Below are 12,500 nucleotides of genomic sequence, written 5' to 3'. Positions count from 1 at the left end.
AATCGTTAAATGCACATGTCAATTCGGCGGGAGCAACTCACTTTCCCAGGCCGGGAAGCAACACCCGAGGCCCGCAAAAGGCGGCCGAATATTTTCTCATCGGACTTCCATATTTTGGGGGTTGGATTCTCTCCCGCATTCCAGCCCCCTGGCCACGGGTCGCTCATTCACTTTCAGCCCGGGCCTTGCCAATTTGGTTAATCAGTTAGCCATGCACCAGACTCGGCCTCGCCTTTTTCATTTATGGTTAATGATGTGCCCAGGCTGGGACTTAGTCTCTCCAGCAGCCAAAACTTTTCACTGGTTAATGAGGTGCCCAGCCCGGCACTTAGTCTCTCTCCCCAGCAAGCTTACTTGGTCGGCCGACATTTGGATCCATTTTCGGGGCTTAATCGGGTCGAATACGGTCCCTTACGCAAGGGGAGCCGAAGCCCCGGCCTCTGCCAGGCGTCAGGCTGCCGTTTTTTAAGCCCGACCAAAAACCCGAAAATTGGTTAAAAATGGAAATAAATTTCCACCCAAAAAGGGTTAAAAGTCGGTTGGACGGCAGCCCTGGTCGGTCTCTGCAGACCTGGAGGCCCTAGACAGTAATCTGGAAAACAGACAAAGTCTCGAGAAACCACCTCCTACCATTCTCCAGGTACCCCGCCAATCCCCCCTGCCAGAAATGACAAGTGTCAAATCAGCGGGACGGATTTGACTTTTGTGACCGACCGCTGGAACTTTTTTCGGCTACAGGCAGTCAAATTTTTCTCCTTCCGGACTTCCAGTACAACTTTGAACGGCCATATCTCCGCACTCCCGCGTCGGAGCCAAGCCGTCTTTACACCGTTAGACGCGGCTTCCCGTGCCCGTTCGAATGCCGCCCTGCTCGGCGGAAAAGGAGAATTTTTTTATTTTTCGGCCGATTTCGGGAAAAAAAATTCCCGCTCTGAACTCGGATTTTTCGGCTTTAATCGTTTCGTATACGGTCCCTTACGCAAGGGAGCCGAAGCCCCGGCCTCTGCCGGGCGTCAGGCTGCCGTTTTTAAGCCCGACCAAAAACCCGAAAATTGGTTAAAAATGGAAATAAATTTCCACCCAAAAAGGGTTAAAAGTCGGTTGGACGGCAGCCCGGGTCGGTCTCTGCAGACCTGGAGGCCCTAGACAGTAATCTGGAAAACAGATAAAGTCTCGAAAAACCACCTCCTACCATTCTCCAGGTACCCCGCCAATCCCCCCTGCCAGAAATGACAAGTGTCAAATCAGCGGGACGGATTTGACTTTTGTGACCGACCGCTGGAACTTTTTTCGGCTACAGGCAGTCAAATTTTTCTCCTTCCGGACTTCCAGTACAACTTTGAACGGCCATATCTCCGCACTCCCGCGTCGGAGCCAAGCCGTTTTTACACCGTTAGACGCGGATTCCCGTGCCCGTTCGAATGCCACCCTGCTCGGCGGAAAAGGAGACATTTTTTTTTTTCCGGCCGTTTTCGGGAAAAAATTTTCCCGCTCTGAACTCCGATTTTACGCCTTTAATCGATTCGGAGACGGTCGCTTACGCAAGGGAGGCGAAGCCCGGGCCTCTGCCGGGCGTCAGCCTGCCGTATGTAAGCCCGTCCGAAGCATGAGTTCCCACTTTTGGTTATCCAGTTGTCAATTTTAAAATTTCAGTTAATCAGTTGCCTGCTTGGTTAATCATTTGTCGCTCTGACATTTGGTTAACCAGTTGTCGATGTTCGAAATTCAGTTAATGAGTTGCCTCTTTGAAATTTCAGTTAATGAGTTGGCCCTTTGGTTACTCATTTGTCCCTGTGTCTTTTGGTTAACCAGTTGTCGATGTTCGAAATTCAGTTAATGAGTTGCCTCCTTGGTTACTCATTTGTCGCTCTGGCTTTTGGTTAACCAGTTGTCGATGTTCAAAATTACAGTTAATGAGTTGCCTCTTTGAAATTTCAGTTAATGAGTTGGCCCTTTGGTTACTCATTTGTCCCTGTGTCTTTTGGTTATCCAGTTGTCGATGTTCGAAATTCAGTTAATGAGTTGCCTCCTTGGTTAATCATTTGTCGCTCTGACTCTTGGTTAACCAGTTGTCGATGTTCAAAATTTCAGTTAATGAGCTGCTCTTATGTTCTATGATTTCCTACCTTGACAACTCATTAACCAGTGTTTCAAACAATGCACCAGGCCATTTGACGACCCCAACTCGGTTCCACAAGCGGGAAAGCAGCACCCCAAGGCCCGGTAAGGGGGCCGAATACATTCCCATCGTGTATTCCGTCCCAAATGTGAATGACAAGTTTTCAGTTAATCAGTTGCCTGCTTGGTTACTCATTTGTCGCTCTGACATTTGGTTAACCAGTTGTCGATGTTCAAATTTCAGTTAATGAGTAGCCTCTTTGAAATTTCAGTTAATGAGTTGGCCCTTTGGTTACTCATTTGTCCCTGTGTCTTTTGGTTACCCAGTTGTCGATGTTCGAAATTCAGTTAATGAGTTGCCTCCTTGGTTAATCATTTGTCGCTCTGACTCTTGGTTAACCAGTTGTCGATGTTCGAAATTCAGTTAATGAGTTGCCTCCTTGGTTAATCATTTGTCGCTCTGACATTTGGTTAACCAGTTGTCGATGTTCGAAATTCAGTTAATGAGTTGCCTCCTTGGTTAATCATTTGTCGCTCTGACTCTTGGTTACCCAGTTGTCGATGTTCGAAATTCAGTTAATGAGTTGCCTCCTTGGTTAATCATTTGTCGCTCTGGCTTTTGGTTAACCAGTTGTCGATGTTCAAAATTTCAGTTAATGAGTTGCCTCTTTGAAATTTCAGTTAATGAGTTGGCCCTTTGGTTACTCATTTGTCCCTGTGTCTTTTGGTTAACCAGTTGTCGATGTTCGAAATTCAGTTAATGAGTTGCCTCCTTGGTTATTCATTTGTCGCTCTGGCTTTTGGTTAACCAGTTGTCGATGTTCAAAATTTCAGTTAATGAGCTGCTCTTATGTTCTATGATTTCCGACCTTGACAACTCATTAACCAGTGTTTCAAACAATGCACCAGGCCATTTGACGACCCCAACTCGGTTCCACAAGCGGGAAAGCAGCACCCCAAGGCCCGGTAAGGGGGCCGAATACATTCCCATCGTGAATTCCGTCCCAAATGTGAATGACAAGTTTTCAGTTAATCAGTTGCCTGCTTGGTTACTCATTTGTCGCTCTGACATTTGGTTAACCAGTTGTCGATGTTCAAATTTCAGTTAATGAGTTGCCTCTTTGAAATTTCAGTTAATGAGTTGGCCCTTTGGTTACTCATTTGTCCCTGTGTCTTTTGGTTACCCAGTTGTCGATGTTCGAAATTCAGTTAATGAGTTGCCTCCTTGGTTAATCATTTGTCGCTCTGGCTTTTGGTTAACCAGTTGTCGATGTTCAAAATTTCAGTTAATGAGTTGCCTCTTTGAAATTTCAGTTAATGAGTTGGCCCTTTGGTTACTCATTTGTCCCTGTGTCTTTTGGTTAACCAGTTGTCGATGTTCGAAATTCAGTTAATGAGTTGCCTCCTTGGTTAATCATTTGTCGCTCTGGCTTTTGCTTATCCAGTTGTCGATGTTCAAAATTTCAGTTAATGAGCTGCTCTTATGTTCTATGATTTCCTACCTTGACAACTCATTAACCAGTGTTTCAAACAATGCACCAGGCCATTTGACGACCCCAACTCGGTTCCACAAGCGGGAAAGCAGCACCCCAAGGCCCGGTAAGGGGGCCGAATACATTCCCATCGTGAATTCCGTCCCAAATGTGAATGACAAGTTTTCAGTTAATCAGTTGCCTGCTTGGTTACTCATTTGTCGCTCTGACATTTGGTTAACCAGTTGTCGATGTTCAAATTTCAGTTAATGAGTAGCCTCTTTGAAATTTCAGTTAATGAGTTGGCCCTTTGGTTACTCATTTGTCCCTGTGTCTTTTGGTTACCCAGTTGTCGATGTTCGAAATTCAGTTAATGAGTTGCCTCCTTGGTTAATCATTTGTCGCTCTGGCTTTTGGTTAACCAGTTGTCGATGTTCAAAATTTCAGTTAATGAGTTGCCTCTTTGAAATTTCAGTTAATGAGTTGGCCCTTTGGTTACTCATTTGTCCCTGTGTCTTTTGGTTAACCAGTTGTCGATGTTCGAAATTCAGTTAATGAGTTGCCTCCTTGGTTAATCATTTGTCGCTCTGGCTTTTGGTTAACCAGTTGTCGATGTTCAAAATTTCAGTTAATGAGCTGCTCTTATGTTCTATGATTTCCGACCTTGACAACTCATTAACCAGTGTTTCAAACAATGCACCAGGCCATTTGACGACCCCAACTCGGTTCCACAAGCGGGAAAGCAGCACCCCAAGGCCCGGTAAGGGGGCCGAATACATTCCCATCGTGAATTCCGTCCCAAATGTGAATGACAAGTTTTCAGTTAATCAGTTGCCTGCTTGGTTACTCATTTGTCGCTCTGACATTTGGTTAACCAGTTGTCGATGTTCAAATTTCAGTTAATGAGTAGCCTCTTTGAAATTTCAGTTAATGAGTTGGCCCTTTGGTTACTCATTTGTCCCTGTGTCTTTTGGTTACCCAGTTGTCGATGTTCGAAATTCAGTTAATGAGTTGCCTCCTTGGTTAATCATTTGTCGCCCTGACTCTTGGTTAACCAGTTGTCGATGTTCGAAATTCAGTTAATGAGTTGCCTCCTTGGTTAATCATTTGTCGCTCTGACTCTTGGTTAACCAGTTGTCGATGTTCGAAATTCAGTTAATGAGTTGCCTCCTTGGTTAATCATTTGTCGCTCTGGCTTTTGGTTAACCAGTTGTCGATGTTCAAAATTTCAGTTAATGAGTTGCCTCTTTGAAATTTCAGTTAATGAGTTGGCCCTTTGGTGACTCATTTGTCCCTGTGTCTTTTGGTTAACCAGTTGTCGATGTTCGAAATTCAGTTAATGAGTTGCCTCCTTGGTTAATCATTTGTCGCTCTGGCTTTTGGTTAACCAGTTGTCGATGTTCAAAATTTCAGTTAATGAGCTGCTCTTATGTTCTATGATTTCCTACCTTGACAACTCATTAACCAGTGTTTCAAACAATGCACCAGGCCATTTGACGACCCCAACTCGGTTCCACAAGCGGGAAAGCAGCACCCCAAGGCCCGGTAAGGGGGCCGAATACATTCCCATCGTGAATTCCGTCCCAAATGTGAATGACAAGTTTTCAGTTAATCAGATGCCTGCTTGGTTACTCATTTGTCGCTCTGACATTTGGTTAACCAGTTGTCGATGTTCAAATTTCAGTTAATGAGTAGCCTCTTTGAAATTTCAGTTAATGAGTTGGCCCTTTGGTTACTCATTTGTCCCTGTGTCTTTTGGTTACCCAGTTGTCGATGTTCGAAATTCAGTTAATGAGTTGCCTCCTTGGTTAATCATTTGTCGCTCTGGCTTTTGGTTAACCAGTTGTCGATGTTCAAAATTTCAGTTAATGAGTTGCCTCTTTGAAATTTCAGTTAATGAGTTGGCCCTTTGGTTACTCATTTGTCCCTGTGTCTTTTGGTTAACCAGTTGTCGATGTTCGAAATTCAGTTAATGAGTTGCCTCCTTGGTTAATCATTTGTCGCTCTGGCTTTTGGTTAGCCAGTTGTCGATGTTCAAAATTTCAGTTAATGAGCTGCTCTTATGTTCTATGATTTCCGACCTTGACAACTCATTAACCAGTGTTTCAAACAATGCACCAGGCCATTTGACGACCCCAACTCGGTTCCACAAGCGGGAAAGCAGCACCCCAAGGCCCGGTAAGGGGGCCGAATACATTCCCATCGTGAATTCCGTCCCAAATGTGAATGACAAGTTTTCAGTTAATCAGTTGCCTGCTTGGTTACTCATTTGTCGCTCTGACATTTGGTTAACCAGTTGTCGATGTTCAAAATTTCAGTTAATGAGTTGCCTCTTTGAAATTTCAGTTAATGAGTTGGCCCTTTGGTTACTCATTTGTCCCTGTGTCTTTTGGTTACCCAGTTGTCGATGTTCGAAATTCAGTTAATGAGTTGCCTCCTTGGTTAATCATTTGTCGCCCTGACTCTTGGTTAACCAGTTGTCGATGTTCGAAATTCAGTTAATGAGTTGCCTCCTTGGTTAATCATTTGTCGCTCTGACTCTTGGTTATCCAGTTGTCGATGTTCGAAATTCAGTTAATGAGTTGCCTCCTTGGTTAATCATTTATCGCTCTGGCTTTTGGTTAACCAGTTGTCGATGTTCAAAATTTCAGTTAATGAGTTGCCTCTTTGAAATTTCAGTTAATGAGTTGGCCCTTTGGTGACTCATTTGTCCCTGTGTCTTTTGGTTAACCAGTTGTCGATGTTCGAAATTCAGTTAATGAGTTGCCTCCTTGGTTAATCATTTGTCGCTCTGGCTTTTGGTTAACCAGTTGTCGATGTTCAAAATTTCAGTTATTGAGTTGCCTCTTTGAAATTTCAGTTAATGAGTTGGCCCTTTGGTTACTCATTTGTCCCTGTGTCTTTTGGTTAACCAGTTGTCGATGTTCGAAATTCAGTTAATGAGTTGCCTCCTTGGTTAATCATTTGTCGCCCTGACTCTTGGTTAACCAGTTGTCGATGTTCGAAATTCAGTTACTGAATTGCCTCCTTGGTTAATCATTTGTCGCTCTGACATTTGGTTAACCAGTTGTCGATGTTCGAAATTCAGTTAATGAGTTGCCTCCTTGGTTAATCATTTGTCGCTCTGGCTTTTGGTTAACCAGTTGTCGATGTTCAAAATTACAGTTAATGAGTTGCCTCTTTGAAATTTCAGTTAATGAGTTGGCCCTTTGGTTACTCATTTGTCCCTGTGTCTTTTGGTTAACCAGTTGTCGATGTTCGAAATTCAGTTAATGAGTTGCCTCCTTGGTTAATCATTTGTCGCTCTGGCTTTTGGTTAACCAGTTGTCGATGTTCAAAATTTCAGTTAATGAGCTGCTCTTATGTTCTATGATTTCCTACCTTGACAACTCATTAACCAGTGTTTCAAACAATGCACCAGGCCATTTGACGACCCCAACTCGGTTCCACAAGCGGGAAAGCAGCACCCCAAGGCCCGGTAAGGGGGCCGAATACATTCCCATCGTGAATTCCGTCCCAAATGTGAAAGACAAGTTTTCAGTTAATCAGTTGCCTGCTTGGTTACTCATTTGTCGCTCTGACATTTGGTTAACCAGTTGTCGATGTTCAAATTTCAGTTAATGAGTAGCCTCTTTGAAATTTCAGTTAATGAGTTGGCCCTTTGGTTACTCATTTGTCCCTGTGTCTTTTGGTTACCCAGTTGTCGATGTTCGAAATTCAGTTAATGAGTTGCCTCCTTGGTTAATCATTTGTCGCTCTGGCTTTTGGTTAACCAGTTGTCGATGTTCAAAATTTCAGTTAATGAGTTGCCTCTTTGAAATTTCAGTTAATGAGTTGGCCCTTTGGTTACTCATTTGTCCCTGTGTCTTTTGGTTAACCAGTTGTCGATGTTCGAAATTCAGTTACTGAGTTGCCTCCTTGGTTAATCATTTGTCGCTCTGACTCTTGGTTAACCAGTTGTCGATGTTCGAAATTCAGTTAATGAGTTGCCTCCTTGGTTAATCATTTGTCGCTCTGACATTTGGTTAACCAGTTGTCGATGTTCGAAATTCAGTTAATGAGTTGCCTCCTTGGTTAATCATTTGTCGCTCTGGCTTTTGGTTAACCAGTTGTCGATGTTCAAAATTTCAGTTAATGAGTTGCCTCTTTGAAATTTCAGTTAATGAGTTGGCCCTTTGGTTACTCATTTGTCCCTGTGTCTTTTGGTTAGCCAGTTGTCGATGTTCGAAATTCAGTTAATGAGTTGCCTCCTTGGTTAATCATTTGTCGCTCTGACTCTTGGTTAACCAGTTGTCGATGTTCGAAATTCAGTTAATGAGTTGCCTCCTTGGTTAATCATTTGTCGCTCTGACATTTGGTTAACCAGTTGTCGATGTTCGAAATTCAGTTAATGAGTTGCCTCCTTGGTTAATCATTTGTCGCTCTGGCTTTTGGTTAACCAGTTGTCGATGTTCAAAATTTCAGTTAATGAGTTGCCTCTTTGAAATTTCAGTTAATGAGTTGGCCCTTTGGTTACTCATTTGTCCCTGTGTCTTTTGGTTAGCCAGTTGTCGATGTTCGAAATTCAGTTAATGAGTTGCCTCCTTGGTTAATCATTTGTCGCTCTGACTCTTGGTTAACCAGTTGTCGATGTTCGAAATTCAGTTAATGAGTTGCCTCCTTGGTTAATCATTTGTCGCTCTGACATTTGGTTAACCAGTTGTCGATGTTCGAAATTCAGTTAATGAGTTGCCTCCTTGGTTAATCATTTGTCCCTGTGTCTTTTGGTTAACCAGTTGTCGATGTTCAAAATTTCAGTTAATGAGCTGCTCTTATGTTCTATGATTTCCGACCTTGACAACTCATTAACCAGTGTTTCAAACAATGCACCAGGCCATTTGACGACCCCAACTCGGTTCCACAAGCGGGAAAGCAGCACCCCCAAGCCCCGGTAAGGCGGCCGAATACATTCCCATCCTGAATTCCGTCCCAAATGTGAATGACAAGTTTTCAGTTAATCATTTGCCACCTTGGTTCATCATTTGCCACTCTGACTTTTGGTTTCCCAGTTGTCAGTTTTCACATTTCAGTTACTGAGTTGACTTTGTCTTTCTCACTCTGTGTATCTCTATCTTCTCTCTGTCTCTCTCAGTGTATGCGAGTGTCTGTGTGTGTTCCACTGCCGCCCGGCCAACCGGGTCCAAAGGCCCGCCACGTTACACACGAAAAACCCCGGTCTCGCTTCGGAGCGACGGGCACCCGGCTTCTCGGTGTCGGACCGACTCCGTTCAGATACCGCTGGATGCCCCTTGCCCCTGGCTTGCTCTGGCAGCCGGCGCGTGCAGGCCGCCCCCTGCCCCGCCGTCTCAGTGGTCGGAAAGCGGTCTCCAGCCAACGGCTGTACCTCGGCCGCGGAAAGAGGCAGCTACACAAGCGAGGCACTGCTCTGTGCGGCCCCGCCACCCCGTTCAGCTGCCGTTGTCCCCGACCGGATCGGACTTTCCTTCCCGAAGTTATCCCCGATAAGCTGCCGCTGACCGACGGCCCGTCAGCCGCTGCGGGACGGCGACACTTTCCCGAACTCGCCCGGGGCCACTTCGGCAATATAGTGTGCGCCGGAGCCGGGGCTTTCCAACGAGCCATCCCCGAACGAAATCGGACACGGGAGTCGGGAGCGACAGGCGTTCGACTGGTGCCGGGCAACCGGGTCCAAACGCCCGCCTTGTTAAACACACGTACACCCCAGGCTCGATTCGGAGCGACGGGCACCCGGCTTCCCGGTGTCGGACCGACTCCGTTCAGATACCGTTGGATGCCCCTTGCCCCTGGCTTGCTCTGGCAGCCGGCGCGTGCAGGCCGCCCCCCGCCCCGCCGTCTCAGTGGTCGGAAAGTGGTCTCCAGCCAACGGCTGTACCTCGGCCGGGGAAAGGGGCAGCTACACAAGCCAGGCACTGGTCTGTGCGGGCCCGCCACCCCGTTCGGCTGCCGTTGATCCGGACCGGATCGGACTTTCCCTCCCGAAGTTATGCCCGATAAGCTGCCGCTCACCGGCGGCCCGTCAGCCGCTGCGGGATGGCGACACTTTGCCGAACTTGCCGGGGTCCAGGCCGATAATATAGTGTGCGCCAGCGCCGGGGCTTTCCAACGAGCCCTCCCTGACCGAAATCGGACACGGGAGTCCAGAGCGATAGGCGTTCGACTGCCGGCCGGCCAAACACAGGCAATCCCCCGCCGTTGCGGACCCGCTCCAGGACAACCGGGTCCAAACGCCCGCCTCGTTACACGCACGAAAACACCGGGCTCGATTCGGAGCGACGGGCACCCGGCTTCCCGGTGTCGGACCGACTCCGTTCCGGTACCCTTGGATGCCCCTTGCCCCTGGCTTGCTAGGACAGCCGGCGCGTCAAGGTGGGCCCCCGCGGCTCCGGCTCAGCAGTCGGAAAGCGGTCTCCAGCCAACGGCTGTACCTCGGCCGGGGAAAGGGGCAGCTACACAAGCCCGCTACTGGTCTGTGCGGCCCCGCCACCCCGTTCAGTGGCAGTTGACCCCGACCGGATCGGACTTTCCTTCCCGAAGTTATCCCCGATAAGCTGCCGCTGACCGACGGGGCGGCAGCCGGTACGGGTCGCCGACACTTTCCCGAACTTGCCGGGATCCAGTCCGATAATATAGTGTGCGCCAGCGCCGGGGCTTTCCAATGAGCCCTCCCTGACCGAAATCGGACACGGGAGGCCGGAGCCAAAGGCGTTCGACTGCCGGCCGGCCAAACTCAGGCAACCTCCCGCCGTTGCGGACCCGCTCCCGGACAACCGGGTCCAAACGCCCGCCCTGTTACACGCACGAAAACACCGGGCTCGATTCGGAGCGACGGGCACCCGGCTTCCCGGTGTCGGACCGACTCCGTTCCGGTACCACTGGATGCCCCTTGCCCCTGGCTTGCTAGGACAGCCGGCGCGTCAAGGTGGGCCCCCGCGGCTCCGGCTCAGCAGTCGGAAAGCGGTCTCCAGCCAACGGCTGTACCTCGGCCGGGCCAAGCGGCAGCTGCACAAGCCCGCTACTGGTCTGTGCGGCCCCCCCACCCCGTTCAGTAGCAGTTCACCCCAACCGGATCGGACTTTCCGTCCCGAAGTTATCCCCGATAAGCTGCCGCTGACCGACGGGGCGGCAGCCGCTACGGGACTGCGACACTTTCCCGAACTTGCCGGGGTCCAGGCCGATAATATAGTGTGCGCCAGCGCCGGGGCTTTCCAACGAGCCCTCCCTGACCGAAATCGGACACGGGAGTCCGGAGCCAAAGGCGTTCGACTGCCGGCCGGCCAAACACAGGCAACCTCCCGCCGTTGCGGACCCGCTCCCGGACAACCGGGTCCAAACGCCCGCCCTGTTACACGCACGAAAACACCGGGCTCGATTCGGAGCGACGGGCACCCGGCTTCCCGGTGTCGGACCGACTCCGTTCCGGTACCACTGGATGCCCCTTGCCCCTGGCTTGCTAGTACAGCCGGCGCGTCAAGGTGGGCCCCCGCGGCTCCGGCTCAGCAGTCGGAAAGCGGTCTCCAGCCAACGGCCGTACCTCGGCCGGGCCAAGCGGCAGCTGCACAAGCCCGCTACTGGTCTGTGCGGCCCCCCCACCCCGTTCAGTCGCAGTTCACCCCAACCGGATCGGACTTTCCGTCCCGAAGTTATCCCCGATAAGCTGCCGCTGACCGACGGGGCGGCAGCCGCTACGGGACTGCGACACTTTCCCGAACTTGCCGGGGTCCAGGCCGATAATATAGTGTGCGCCAGCGCCGGGGCTTTCCAACGAGCCCTCCCTGACCGAAATCGGACACGGGAGTCCGGAGCGAAAGGCGTTCGACTGCCGGCCGGCCAAACCCAGGCAATCTCCCGCCGTTGCGGACCCGCTCCCGGACAACCGGGTCCAAACGCCCGCCCTGTTACACGCACGAAAACCCCGGGCTCGATTCGGAGCGACGGGCACCCGACTTCCCGGTGTCGGACCGACTCCCTTCTGGTACCACTGGATGCCCCTTGCCCCTGGCTTGCTCGGACAGCCGGCGCGTCAAGGTGGGTCCCCGCGGCACCGGCTCAGCAGTCGGAAAGCGGTCTCCAGCCAACGGCTGTACCTCGGCCGGGCCAAGAGGCAGCTACACAAGCCCGCTACTGGTCTGTGCGGCCCCGCCACCCCGTTCAGTCGCAGTTCACCCCGACCGGATCGGACTTTCCGTCCCGAAGTTATCCGCGATAAGCTGCCGCTGACCGACGGGGCGGCCGCCGGAACGGGACTGCGACACTTTCCCGAACTTGCCGGGGCCCAGGCCGATAATATAGTGTGCGCCAGCGTCGGGGCTTTCCAACCAGCCCTCCCTGACCGAAATCGGACACGGGAGTCCGGAGCCAAAGGCGTTCGACTGCCGGCCGGCCAAACCCAGGCAATCTCCCGCCGTTGGGGACCCGCTCCCGGACAACCGGGTCCAAACGCCCGCCCTGTTACACGCACGAAAACACCGGGCTCGATTCGGAGCGACGGGCACCCGACTTCCCGGTGTCGGACCGACTCCCTTCTGGTACCTATGGATGCCCCTTGCCCCTGGCTTGCTCGGACAGCCGGCGCGTCAAGGTGGGTCCCCGCGGCACCGGCTCAGCAGTCGGAAAGCGGTCTCCAGCCAACGGCTGTACCTCGGCCGGGCCAAGAGGCAGCTACACAAGCCCGCTACTGGTCTGTGCGGCCCCACCACCCCGTTCAGTCGCAGTTCACCCCGACCGGATCGGACTTTCCTTCCCGAAGTTATCACCGATAAGCTGCCGCTGACCGCTTACCCGCTGCCGGACTGCGACACTTTGCCCAACTCGCCAGGGGCCAGTCCGGCAATATAATCTGCGCCAGCGTCGGGGCTTTCCAACCAGCCGTCCCCCACCCTAATCGGACAC

Source organism: Somniosus microcephalus, unplaced genomic scaffold, assembly GCF_052327205.1.
Source record: "Somniosus microcephalus isolate GS21.2 unplaced genomic scaffold, FLI_Smic_1.0 scaffold869, whole genome shotgun sequence".
Lineage (NCBI taxonomy): Eukaryota > Metazoa > Chordata > Chondrichthyes > Squaliformes > Somniosidae > Somniosus > Somniosus microcephalus.
The sequence above is the reverse complement of the archived record's forward strand: the minus strand, read 5'-3'. Positions refer to the sequence as shown.